Raw genomic sequence first — 13,259 nt, forward strand, 5'->3', positions numbered from 1 at the left:
CCACTGCCTGGGGAGACTTGTCATGTCTTACCCCTTTTTTTAATTAGCCTCCTCTCTCATGAAATCCTGGGAACGAGGCTGAAGGGTGCAATATGAATGGCCTGGCTATAATGAGAAATGTCCTTTCTTTCATACTGGCTTTGAACCAAACTTGCGAACGTGAACTTTCTCTCCTTAGGCTGAGTTCCATCCCAGAAGCTTCCTTTGTCTCTCATGCCAGTAAGCTTCAGGCAAGCCAACCCCACACTCCCACCAGATCAAACTGGGTAACTCAGCATACCATAATGCTTGGATCACTGCTGTACTTTTGGGTTTTCTTTTTGTTTGTTTATTTTGCTTTGTTTTAAAGATTTATTTATTTATTTGAGAGAGAGAGAGAGCCTGTGAGAGTGCACACACGTGTGTGGGGGGGAAGGGGCATAGAGAGGGGCAGAGGGAGAGGAAAAGAGAGAATATCCAGCAAATTCCCCACTGAGTGCAGTGGGGACTTGATCCCATGACCCTGAGATCATGACTTGAGATGAAATCAAGAGTTAGAGGCTCAACCAACTGAGCAGCACAGATGCCCTGATTTTGTTGTTGTTGTTACTTTTTAAAAGAATTTTCAGAAGAATATTTTATTCTTACTAGATTTCCTACTTAAGTGTTACCAGACATATTTATTTGTGAGTTGTCCTCAACAGCTTATTAATCCCATCATTGATCATCTATCAGGTTGGCTTGGTGGTATTCTAATTGGTTATCAAAGAACCAAAAAGTACAAAGGTGTCCTCTCAGAATTTTCTTTCTTTGGGGGGCAGAGGTGCTTTGATTTGTGTCTTTTTCTCAAGTAATAATCTTAAGTTTTTAAAGCCCTGTACATAAAACATTGATGTTACAGTCAATATAACTGTTGACTTTACTAATTAACTATGAGTAGAATTTTTTCAAGTGAAGGAGAAATACCTTAATTGACTTTACAGTGACCTAAGTATATTTGCAATGGTGCCCGGCCTTCTGTCTGTACCAAAACTTTCTTCGCATTCACGGGACATATTGCCAATTAAGGGAACAATAATATGCAAATAGATGTTGGCAGATACCATGGGCAGCATTTCAATACATTTTTACATTCATTCACCCGTAATGAGCAAATGAGCATGCAGACTCATGCTGTGGCCAGGTTCCCGCTCCCTCTCTCACCTAACATGCATTCTCTTTCCTTGCCTTCCAACACATGTCATCACAACTCCTTAATCTGCACATCTTTCCTCCCGGTAGACCTCATTCAGCTCCACTCATCTCCAGCGTTGATCTCTACCTGCCCATCACAAATAATCACTCAGGAAACAGCAATTCAGGAGCCCTCCCCTCCAACATACATACACATTCCAAACTGGCTCACAATGAGCCAACCTTTCCAAACTGACATTAGCATTCTAAGCAACATGGTGAAATGAAACAGGTAATTTAGAAACCTCATTTATCTCTTGCAGTTACAACCCTATTGTTTTTCTGGTGCCGTAAATTACCCATAGACAAAGCATCAAGGTCTAAAGCAAACACTTGTCAGATTAAACCAATGATAATTGAGAGAACTGGAAGACATTAATTCTGACAGTCAATCTGTCCTCCTGTTTGTTTTGTGGTAGCAGAGAATATAACAATATGGACATCTCCAGTGTTGCACATTCTTTCACCTGAAGTACACATTTTATTTTTGTTCTTGTTTTTATTGAAGTTTGATTTGGCAACATATAGTATAACACCCAGTGCTCATTCCATCAAATGCTCCCCTCAGTGCCCATCACCCAATCACCCCATCCCCCACCCCCACCCCCTTCTGTAACCCTTTGTTCGTTTCTCAGAGTTAGGAGTCTTTCATGGTTTGTCTCCCTCTCTAATTTTTCCCTCTCAGTTTCCCTCCTTTCCCTTATAATCCCTTTCACTCTTTCTTATATTCCCCGTATGAGTGAAACCATATGATGATTGTCCTCCTCTGATTGATTTACTTCACTCAGCATAATATCCTCCAGTTGAAGCAAATGGTGGGTGTTTATCCTTTCTGATGGCTGAGTAATATTCATTGTATATATAGACCACATCTTCTTATCCATTCATCTGTCGAAGGACATCGTGACTCCTTCCACAGTTTGGCTATTGTGGACATTGCTGCTATGAACATTGGAGTACAGGTGTCCTGGCATTTCACTACATATGTATCTCTGGGGTAAATACCCAGTAGTGCAATTGCTGGGTCATAGGGTAGCTCTATTTTTAACTTTATGAGGAACCACACTATTTTCCAGAATGACTGCACCAGTTTGCGTTCCCACCAACAGTGCAAGACGGTTCCCCCTTCTCCACATCCTCTCCAACATTTGTTGTTTCCTGTCTTGTTAGTTTTTGCTGTTCTCACTGGTGTGAGGTGGTATCTCATTGTGGTTTTGCACGCAGTACACATTTTATAACAAGGATGAATGGAACAGTTCTCCTGGCTAGGAAAGGCAGGTTGTTGATCAAGCTGGAAAAATGTGTCCATTTGCCTTTGCAGAACCCTAGCACCCATGCTGAAAACTTTTCCTGTGTTTCCCCAGTCCAAGCACAGCAAAAGAATATATGTATGTGCCTTGCTATTTGCTAAATTATTCAACAAATGAGTCTTTTAGGATATTCATAGAAGATAATTGATTATATGTGCACTTTGGGGCTTCCTAGAGAAATGCTTTAAACAGAATAAGGCTTACCATTTACTTACATCAGCTAAGCACCATTTATGTAAGCACCATTCTATTTAAGTATCAAAGAAATCCCACAAGGTGAAGATTATAATTTTCTCTCCTGTAGAAGAGGAAACTAAATGTTTAAATGATTTGTTCAAAGGTCCTCACAGCCTAACCTCAGCCCCTTCACCACACTCTGTGGCCCTAAGATAAACTTGCTGCTGCCTGAAATCACACACTTAGCAGAAAAAAGTATTTGAAAATACAATGACCAAAAAAATATAAATTTCATGAAAAATATTTATTTATAGATCCAAGAAGCTCAGCAAACCAGAAGCAGGACAAATACAAAGAAAAAACACCCTACTTAGTCAAACTGCTGAAGTCCAAAGAGATATTCTTTAAAGCAGCCAGAGTGGGGAAGAAAAACATATCATAAACAGGGGGAAAAAACATGGATTCTCACTTGAAACAATGGAGGCCAGAACACACTGGGTGACATTTTAGAAAACAAATAAATAATAGTCAACTCCGAATTTTGTAGTCAGCAAAAAATATCCCAAGGTTGAAATAAAGACATTTTCAAATAAATGCGAATTGAAAGAACTTGTTGCCAGCAGACTTGCACTAGTATTTCTTAATACCAAAGACGTTCTTCAGGCTAAAGAGAAATTATAATGGATTGAGACTTGAATCTATAGGAAGTGAAGGAAAGTATCATGTCGTAATGCTTTTACTAAGTTAGTAGACACACTTCTGATACCTGGAGGCAGCATTTTGAATGGGGAATAAATGAGTTTGGGAAAAAAAGCAGAAACTAAACTATTTTAGAATAAGAAAGTAATGTACATCACAAGGACAGAGGAATTGTTTTCTTTTTTTTTTTTTTACACTGTTGAGTATTTTTCCCTAGGTTATAGCTTTTTAATTCTATGACTTTTACTGTACAAACTTTCTATTTTTATCTAGTTATTTTTCCTTATGATATGTGTCTAGTTGCTTTTGTTTTCAGAAGTCTTCTCTTGACCAGAGATTGTGAGTTACTCATACAATATATGATTTTAGAGGTGTTTTTTTTTAAGATTTTATTTATTTATTCATGAGACACAGAGAGAAAGGTAGAGACATAGGCAGAGGGAGAAGCAGGCTCCCTGAAGGGAGCCTGATGTAGGACTCTATCCTAGGACCCGAGGATCATGACCGGAGCCAAAGGCAGGCACTCAACCACTGTGCCACCCAGGTGTCCCTACAGCTACTTTTATTTTATTTTCAGCTGCTTTTATAGTCAGTTATTTACCTTATCCCAAACTTACCTAATGTGTACAATAAAGTGAGAATATAGGACTCCCCCACCCCAATATGTTGACCAACACCACTTGTTAAATAATCCATCCCTTTCTCATTGACTTATGATATGTTCTCCATTATATATTAATCTTATGTTTTATAAGGTCTACTTCTGAGCTATTTAGGCTTATTTGTTATTAATTATGTATTAGACTATTTCCTTTGGATAGCTTTATGCTATAGTTCAATATCAAGCAGGTAAATTCTTCCCTCTTCTCATTTCTCTTTCTCCATTTCTTCTCCATGTGAATTTATTCTTAGAATTCTTTTACCATATTTCTTTCCTGCCACACACATAACTCTGGAATGTTGAATGGAATTTCCTTCAAATTACAAATTAATTTGAGAAGAATTTGTACCTTTGCTATGTTCCATCTTATCACTAGGAATGTAAAATATCTCTCATCTTAATTAAGGTTCAGGCAAGGAAAAAATGCTGAGGGTCTTCTAAAATTAGCAAATATAATAGGAGACACTCCCTCCTGCCTTTAAATGGGACCCAAGAGTGACAGTCTGGGTTAAGGTGAAAAAGAAATAAAAATCAACAAGCAGAAAGAGACAATGGAGAAACCTTGACCTTGCTGTTCATTGAAGAGGTAAAATTGTCTCTTGAGAATTCATAATCCCAGTCTGCTCCTCACATAAATTTTCACACAAGTTTATACTACTTATGAAGGTAAAAAACCTCAGGCCAGAATTTAATTTAAAGTAGCCCTAAACTAGCACCTTCCAGGTGCAGGTAAAAATAAACACAAATCCTTTCTGGAAGAACTCACCTTCAACTGCAAACTCAAAGAAATCCCGCAGATAAATGTATAAGGAAATGAGAAATTCATAATAATAATTTACAAACTAAACAGAGAAGAAATAAACACTATTAGTGAAATGAGTAGTAAAAGAGACAATTGAAACTGACATATTAAAACTTCCAATAGAGAAATTCCACATTCAGAATTATATTTTGTGATATTAAATAAAATAAAATAAAATAGAAGTTTGAAAAACTTGGAGACTCTAAAAATGAAAAATATGATCACTAAAACTAAAATCTCAATTGATTGCACCCCATTAGGATAACTATTATGAAAAACAAACAAGCAGCAAATAACAAGTGTTGGCAAAGATAGAGAAATTGAAACCCTTGTCTACTGTTGGTAGGAATGTAAAATGATGCAACTGCTCCAGAAAACAGATTGACAGTTCTTCAAAATATGAGACATAGAATTACTCCATGATCCAGCAATTCCATTTCTGGGTATCTACCCCAAAAAATAAAAATCAGGAACTCAGACAGATATTTGTTCACAAATATTCATAGCAGCATTATTAACAGTAGCCAAAAGCTGGAAACAACCCAAGTGTCCATTGATGGATAAATGGATAAATAAAATGCAGTATATCCATACAATAGAATATTAATCAGCCATAAAACAGAAGGAAAGTTTGATATTCGACAATCAGTAAGTTAATGAAGGAATCAAAGAAGAAACCTGAAAATACCTTCAGACAAATGAAAATGAAAACAGTTCAAAGGTTATGGGGCCTGGCAAAATCAGTTCTAAGAAGGAAGTTTATAGTGATACAGACCCCGCTCCCCCTCAAGAAACAAGAAAAATCTCAAATGATTTAACCCTATCCCTAAAGGAACTAGAAAAAGAAAAACAAAGCCTAAGTTAGTGGAAAGAAGGAAATTATGTTTATCTTTAAAAGCACTCATAAGATTGCTGAAGATCTTACTTTCCAGAGTTTTTGGGAAAAGTTGATTTTGACAGTTTTTGCCAGTGTTCTCATTGCTTTCCTGGAGAGGTAAGAGGTTCTGGATTTTGAACTCTTGGTAAGGAAGAGCACCATCTCTGGTAAAGCTTTAGCAGTGTCTCCTGACTGATGATATTACTAAACTAAAAGACCTCTGTCTATTAAAGACAGAGGATGCAAATGGAAGCCAAAAAGTGGGAGATAGGGGACACCTGGGTGGCTCAGTGGTTGACCATCTGTCTGCCTTTGGCTCAGGTTGTGATCCCAGGTCTGGGGATCGAGTCCCACCTTGGGCTCCCTGTGAGGAGCCTGCTTCTACCTCTGTCTATGTCTCTGCCTCTCTCTGTGTCTCTCTTGAATAAATAAATAAAATCTTTTTTAAAAAAGTGGGAGATGGTATTTGCAATACATATGACTGACAAAAATGTGTCACAAATCAGTGAGATTTAAGAGCAGGTTAGACATAGCTAAAGAATTAGTGAACTGAAGGAATTACTTGGAACACCATCCAAAAGACATATAGAATATAAAACTATACCAAACAACAAGGAAGTGACAGTAATAAGGTCTAGCATATACAAGGAGACCATTTTTTCAAAGATGTATGACTGAGATTCTTCTCAAAACTATTGCTCTATCTAAATTCTCAAATACAAGAAGCCAAATGAACCCCAAGTAAAAAAATTCCGCAGCTAGATAAAACATAGAGATACTGTAGGTCGTAAAATATAAAAAGATCTTGAAAACAACCACAAAAAAACCTCCAGATTGCCTACAAAGAAATGTCAATAAGAGTAAAATCTTATATTTCAGTGACAGTACACAGTGAATTATTTTCTTTTTTTAAAAGATATTTATTTATTTATTTATTTATTTATTTATTTATTTATTTATGATAGACATAGAGATAGAGAGAGAGGCAGAGACACAGGCAGAGAGACAAGCAGGCTCCGTGCCGGGACCCCAACGCGGAACTCGATTCCGGGACTCCAGGATCGCGCCCTGGGCCAAAGGCAGGCACTAAACCGCTGAGCCACCCAGGGATCCCCAGTGAATTATTTTCAATGTAGACGATAAAGAAGTATCCACAAAGGAAACTTTTAAAGAAATATGGGAAAAATACTCTAGATGGAATTGGAATGTCTCAGTCAAGAAATTGTGAGCAGAGATATTGCTAAATACAAACAAATATAGATGGCATACAATAAAAGAAAGTAATGTCTAATTTGGAAATGAAGGTAACAGACTAGAACTAAAATACTGAACAAGGATGGGTGGTCACATTAGAGTGAGGCTTAGGGAGTTAGAGAACAGAAACTAGAGCCAGATTGCTTTGGTTGCAATCTTGAAGCTGGTACTTATTATCTAGTACTTATTAATTTGTTTTGAACAAGCTAATCAACATCTCTGTATGTCTCTATTCTTCTCTTAATATGAAGAGAAGCATCGAGCTCATAGGGTTATCATTATAATCAGTTAATGTATACATTGATCTCTTAGAGCAGTGCTTGATACAGAGCAAGTGCTATGTAAATGTTACCTATTGTTCTCAATAAAGTGTTCTGAGGTCCTAGGATGCCAGGTAGAAAACACAATCATGATGAAAGAATAACACATCCTTCTTTTTTTTAAAGATTTTATTTATCTATTCATGAGAGACACACAGAGAGAGGCAGAGACATAGGCAGAGGGAGAAGCAGGCTCCCTCTGGGGAGCCTGATGCAGGACCTAATCCGGGGACCCTGAGATCATGACCTGATCCAAAGGCAGACACTCAACCACTTAGCCACCCAGGCGCCCCCTCTGCCTTTTTGTTTTTAAAGGTTTGTTTATTTATTTATTTATTTATTTATTTATTTATTTATTTATTTGAAAGAGAGAGAGCATGCATACAAGTATGGGGGAGGGAGACGAAGACGCCTCAGTGAGCAGGTAGCTTGATACCGGCTCAATCCCAGGACTCTGGGATCGTGATGGGAGCCAAATGTAGATGTTTAACCAACTGAACCACCCAGGCGCCCCAACACACCTCTTCTGACAATAATAAAGAACATAGAAATTCTATTGACAAGCTTGTTTTAACTGACTCACTAAAACACTCTGTACCCACCTAACTTATGCCACATAGACTTTTTAAAAATCTGTTTATTAGTTTACAAGATGATTCCAAGAAGTAGAAATTGAACACATTGTGGAGGGTACTGCTAGTTGCCTTATCAATGATCAGCCTGCTATTCTTACACATTGACCACTGATTTCCTGAGTAGTAGCAATGTGCGGAGCTAAGACACTTTCTAAAGGTGTCTTTAGAGTTAACCGTGGGCAATAGACCTAGGCAGATCATTTGGATTTAAGTGGAAGTCACTGGGCTGGATTTCTAGAAAGGCTATCTTAAACTTTATGCCTTTAAAGCTAATACGCCTTGAACCAACATGTTTCTCATCCTTTGGTTGTGTGTATTTGTGTGTGGACACATATCTTCAAAGCTCCTGCAAGAACTCTGCCTTAGTTCTCACTTCCTGTTTCTGCAGAGCTTGAAGGTCAGCCAGAGGTGAGAACATTGGCCTCAGGTGTTCCTGGGAATATTGCACACCCCAGGCATGCACACAGCTTTTCACATGCATATAGCCTTATTGGTTTCCAGGAACATGTAGGAGATTTTCAATGCCCCTCTATGGACTTTACTGTAAATAATCTTTATTCAAGGAGATTTCACTAAAAATTTCTGGGACTTTAAAAATGGATTTTGACAAGTAGTTTCCTGAAATTGTCCAAGAAGAACAATAAAGTGGAATTTTTCTGTCAAACATCAAAACAGACTATTAAACCATAGTAACTATAATAGGGTGGCATTATTGATGAAATACACAGCATGATGGGGAAAAAAGTCCAGAAATACATACACACATACAGAAACACAACATGTGTGCACATTTTGCACATTTAAATTTATATAAAACTATAAAGTTATTTAATAAGTTTAGCCTGGGGAAGGAATCTTTTTAGGACAAAAGGAAAACAAGAAAACATAAAGGCAAATCTTGACAAATTTGACTATATAAAAATACTTCCTTATAGTGAAGGGCATCATGAATGAAATTAAAGGCAAACAATAGGCTGATTGACAATTCTTGTCAACATGCAACAGAAACAAAATTCAAGTTAACTGGATCCTACTTTTAATGTATTAGATTGGCAAAAGAAAAAAGTTCAGAGATTGGTAGCACCATGTTAATGTGGTTGTGAAGACACCCTCCTTCACTACTAGTGAGAGAGCAAGTTGTTTTGGGAGGCAACTTTGCAGGACCTAATAAAATTGTAAATGTATATCACTTAAATGCTAATACAGCATTTTCACTTCTGGAAATCTGTGCTGCAGAATATTCACATGTGGGGCCCCTGGGTGGCTCAGTGGTTGAGTGTCTGCCTTTGGCCCAGGTGGTGATCCCAGGGTCCTGGGATCAAGTCCCACATCTGGTTCCCCACAGGGAGCCTGCTTCTGCCTCTGTCTATGCCTCTGCCTCTCCCTGTCTCTCATGAATAAATAAATAAAATCTTTAAAAAAAAAGAATATTGACATGTGCACAAAGATGGATATTCATGAAGTTGTTTATTGCAGTGCTGCTTGTGATAGTCAACCAGCTAGGAACCTGAATGTCCATCAGTACTCTGTGTAGGTGTGTGTGTGTGTGTGTGTGTGTGTGTGTGTGTGTGTGTGTACGCGCGCCTGCACACACATAAAGGGGGGAGGGAGTTACGGAGAGAAATAGAAAGATACTTCAATAAAGATTCGAACAGCTTTACGGTTTTCTTGATGATGCTTTTATGTTGTATACCATATACTTCTCTGTTATTTACATTTTTCAAGTGATTTGAAAACAATAAAAGAGAAAAAAAGCAAGCCACAGACCTGTGTAGAATTCCCAAAGAACTCTACAGAAGCAGATACGTATTTGTTAATGTATATTATTACTGTCTGATAACAATGCACAACGGCTCCCAGTGGCTCCTGGGGGTGACAGGGCGGCCGTGGGAGATGGAGCCGTGGGAGATGGAGATGGGCTTCCCACACCGACGCCGCGGGTCCGGGGCGCTTCCACAGGCTAGTCCACTGCTGAAATTAAAAAGCAGCCCCGGGGATCCCTGGGTGGTGCAGCGGTTTGGCGCCTGCCTTTGGCCCAGGGCGCGATCCTGGAGACCCGGGATCGAATCCCACATCAGGCTTCCGGTGCATGGAGCCTGCTTCTCCCTCCGCCTGTGTCTCTGCCTCTCTCTCTCTCTCTCTCTGTGACTATCATAAATAAATAAAAATTTAAAAAAAAATAAAAATAAAAATAAAAAGCAGCCCCGGTGGCTCAGCGGGTTAGCGCCGCCTTCGGTCCAGGGCGTGATCCCGGGGTCCTGCGTCCAGTCCCACGTCGGGCTCCCTGCTTGGAGCCTGCCTCTCCCTTTGCCTGTGTCTCTGCCTCTCTGTGTGTGTGTCTCTCATGAATAAATAAATAAAATCTTAAAAAAAAAAAAAAGAATAAAGAAGTAAACACATGCCTGTAAAGGGGAGGGGAGGGAATGGCAGCCGCTCTCAAGCTCAGGAGGAAGACGAAGAGGTGATTTCAAGATCAGGAACAGGGAAGCAGGGGATCCCCGGGTGGCTCAGCGGCTTGGCGCCTGCCTGTGGCCCAGGGCGCGATCCTGGAGTCCCGGGATCGAGTCCCACGTCGGGCTCCCTGCATGGAGCCTGCTTCTCCCTCTGCCTGTGTCTCTGCCTCTCTCTCTCTCTCTCTATCATAAGTAAATAAATAAATATTTAGATTAAAAAAAAAGAACAGGGAAGCTTGAGCAGGCAGCAGCAACCCCCAAGGCGACAGAGAGCGTGGCGACAGAGAGCGTGGGAACCTGGATGACGTGGGGATGACGTGGGGACGCGGATGATGACGTGGGCACGCGGGGTGTGGGTGACGGCTGAGCACTGGTGGGCACGCCCTCAAGGGACCGAGCAGCGTGGGAAAACAGAAGTGAGGGAACGGACGTGATCGAAGAGACAGACAATGTTTGAGGCCGGCTGTGGGAAGAGAGGCAGAGGTTGGCTTCCAACTCTTAAATAAAATCCCAACTCATTAAATAAAAACCGCTGGCAGGGGAAGGTGTGTACTCCTAAACTGTGTCAGTGATTGTGTTTCTGTGAAAACCAAAACAGTTTTCTTGAGTTAGAAAAGTTCTTTAAACCATGATCATGGGCTGCCCATGCCTCAGCTAATGTGATTCATAACGAATGACCCTTTGGAGCAATTGGATCTCTTTATCTCTATTATTTTGGGGTTTTTTTTGGTTGTTGTTTTTTTGGTTTTGGCCAAACTTTTTAATTTAGTATTCTGTAGTTGCTTAACACACACTTAAATGGTCTTATTGGGGGAAGGGAGAGGGGAGGTTCTTGTAGATTCCCAAGGAAATGTCAGAAAGGCAAAATATGGCCAGCATTATCCATTTGCTTTTTTGGATTTACGGGGTGAATAGCACGTTCTTTACATAAGCATCTGATCTCAGGTTTTTCATTACGAGAACATTGAGATTTCAGTTTGAAGACACTCTGAAATCCAAAGAGTAGCATACCCCAACCACCCTCTAAGCTACCGACCAGTAGCTTGTTTGTACAGGCAGGAGGATTCACTTCTCCACTTTAGAAGGCTAAATGTTTGTGGGAGGTCTTAGAATTGCTTTGCCTCATTTACTGGGAAAAATCAGATATAGGAAGTGGCCTTTAGGGACACTTTTAATGTGAAAAATTACAACACTAGTACACAAGTCAAGTCTTAACACATTTAACATTTGCTTATTGAAAGCAATGTCATAAAGTCAAATAAGATTAAACAAGGTTTACTCCTTTCCCTCACAAGAACATAATAATTATGGAAGGGAAACTTAATAAGAAATTTTAAAAACGTAACACAATTTTTCCTTTTAGTAGTCCTTGGGTAGTTACGACAGAATAGGTTCCACTTTTTTGTTTATCTCTTTGAACAGGGATTTTGGTCCAAAGTTTTGTTTTGTTTTTAATATCTGTTTCTGCCTCCCCCTCTCTCAGATCGGCTTCCTCCATGGCCACCACCTCTTGGTGCTCTGCAGCTTGAACTGCTGTAGGAATCACGTGGAGGAGGGTACCGCCTTTCCGTAGAAGGGGGAAGCCCTCTTTCTTGTCTGCCAACCTAATCAGGACCACTTGAATAGAGATCACTTCGGCTGCTTGAGTAACTGTCTCGACTGCCACCATATCCATCATGTGAGCTTCTATAATCATCATAGTAACTACTTCCACCATAAGATGGTGGGGGCCCTCGTGTAGGTGGAGCACTATGTGAGATACCATAACTCTCATATGAATCTCTGTAGGAACCTCCACTTGCATGATCTGAGTAGTCACGATCAGGACCATAGCCATCTCCAACACTATAGCCTCTTGATGGGTAGACATCATGTGACCTGGAATGACCAAAATCACGGTAAGTATAATCTCTTGGTGGCGGTGCATAATCTCTTGTATCACGAGAACCTGGGTAGTCTCTGCTTGAATAGCTGTCTTTAGTAGAATATCCATCATCTCTTGGGGACAAATACACATCTCTACGAGAGGGCAGGAGTTCCCTTCGAGGTGGGCCTCCATAACTATCTCTTCTGCATGACACAGGAGCTCTTCCTCCCATTCCATTGCTGCTGCGAACTGGTCCTAAAGCGGCAGATCTTTTAGGAGGAGTACTACCACAAAGTCTTCTTTTTACTGGAAGTAGTCCCCTGGAAGAACTCATGTTAAAATTCATGGATAGCCACAATCATCCATGTGCCCTCCACGTGAGGGAGGTCCCCTGGTTCCACCACTTCCTCCTCTTCCGCCTCTAAGACCTCTTGGAAGGCCTCTGCTTCTTAGAGGTGGAGGTGGTCCACGTCTACCACTTTCAAATGATAGTTTAGTGGCTTGTTCTACCTTGATGGCTTTTCCATCTAAGGACTTTCCATTAGTGTCTCTGGCTGTATCCTTAGCATCTGCTGGGCTCTCAAAGATGACAAAAGCAAATCCTTTTGATTTGTTGGTTTCGCGATCTTTCATCTATAGAACTTCCACTATTAGTCAATATTTGCCAAATACTGCTTCAAGGGCTTTTTCATTTGTTTCTGTATTGAGGCCACCAATAAAAAGCTTTCCTGGAAGATCTACTTCAACCATTTTTCCCCCTGGTGAGAGTCGGAGGAGTGACGACCATTCCAAGTTCCTATGACCCACTGGCAGGGGCTTTGTAGCAGCTCAGCACGAGGGAGGGCCGCTGGTTCTGAGAACGGAAGAGGGAAGCCGCTAGCACTACTGCACAACTATTTTGTATTTCTGCAGCAGGACTTGGGATTTAACTTTTGCCATAGGACAGAATGGATAATATTAGAGAAGAGGAATGTGTATGCAACAAACTCAAC

General features: G+C 40.2%; 1 pseudogene; it reads right to left on the bottom strand.

Annotated features, from left to right (window-relative positions):
* Window positions 1–11,851: 11,851 nt before the first annotated feature.
* On the bottom strand, window positions 11,852–13,017 carry LOC121497887 (annotated as a pseudogene).
* Between the last annotated feature and the right edge of the window lie 242 nt (window positions 13,018–13,259).

Source organism: Vulpes lagopus, chromosome 8, assembly GCF_018345385.1.
Source record: "Vulpes lagopus strain Blue_001 chromosome 8, ASM1834538v1, whole genome shotgun sequence".
NCBI lineage: Eukaryota > Metazoa > Chordata > Mammalia > Carnivora > Canidae > Vulpes > Vulpes lagopus.